Raw genomic sequence first — 1,035 nt, 5'->3', positions numbered from 1 at the left:
AATGCTGTGCTAACGACGCCATTGAAGCTAACTTAGCAACCAGACTGCACAGAGCTATGCTAAAAACATTAGCTCTCCACCTACGCCAGCCAGCCCTCATTTGCTCATCAACACCCGTGCTCACCTGCGTTCCAGCGATCGGCAGAAGGACGAAGGACTTCACCCGATGCGTTTGGCGGCCCGAGACGTAGGAAGTCAAGGTGAAGTCGGCGGCTAGCGCGGCTAGCGCTCCAACAAAGTCCTCCTGGTTGTGTTGCTGTAGTCCGCTGCTAATACACTGATCCCACCTACAACTGTCTTCTTTGCAGCCTTCATTGTTCATTAAAAAAAATTGCAAAAGATGTCCAGAATACTGTGGAATTATGAAATGAAAACAGAGCTTTTTGTATAGGATTCTACGGGGTACCATAACTTCCGTTACTCGGACTTCGTCACGTGCATACATCATCATACCGCGATGTTTCAGCCGGATATTTCCCAGGAATTTTAAAATGTCACTTTATAAGTTAACCCGGCCGTATTGGCATGTGTTGCAATGTTAAGATTTCATCATTGATATATAAACTATCAGACTGCGTGGTCGCTAGTAGTGGCTTTCAGTAGGCCTTTAAGTCAGTATATAATACTTTCCCCTGCCCTAGAGTTAAAAATAAAATAGTACAATCCCGTTGTACTAACCCTCTACGAACCACAAATAACAGCACTCTACAATTTGTTCTTGCAAATGTCCTCACTGTGGCATTTTATGCGCTCACTCATTAAAAAGATAACCCAAAAAGTTAATTGATTTTGGTTTTATTTTCTGCCCAAGCTCAACTATGTGCCCGCTGGTAGTCTCTGTGCAAAAAGGCACTGTTAACCTCCATGATGATGATGATGAGCTCAGGACACACTGCAGCTTCATTAGAGCCTGCCTTGTTGTTTTGACAAATTGGCATGTGACCAATGCTGGATTCAGTCAAGAGCCTTGGGCTAAGTAAACATCACTTTTCCACCTTAATCAGCTCTGTTCGGCGCTAACGTCCCTGAGAAATG

This window comes from Entelurus aequoreus, linkage group LG11 (assembly GCF_033978785.1).
Source record: "Entelurus aequoreus isolate RoL-2023_Sb linkage group LG11, RoL_Eaeq_v1.1, whole genome shotgun sequence".
NCBI lineage: Eukaryota > Metazoa > Chordata > Actinopteri > Syngnathiformes > Syngnathidae > Entelurus > Entelurus aequoreus.
Note: the sequence above shows the minus strand (reverse complement) of the source record.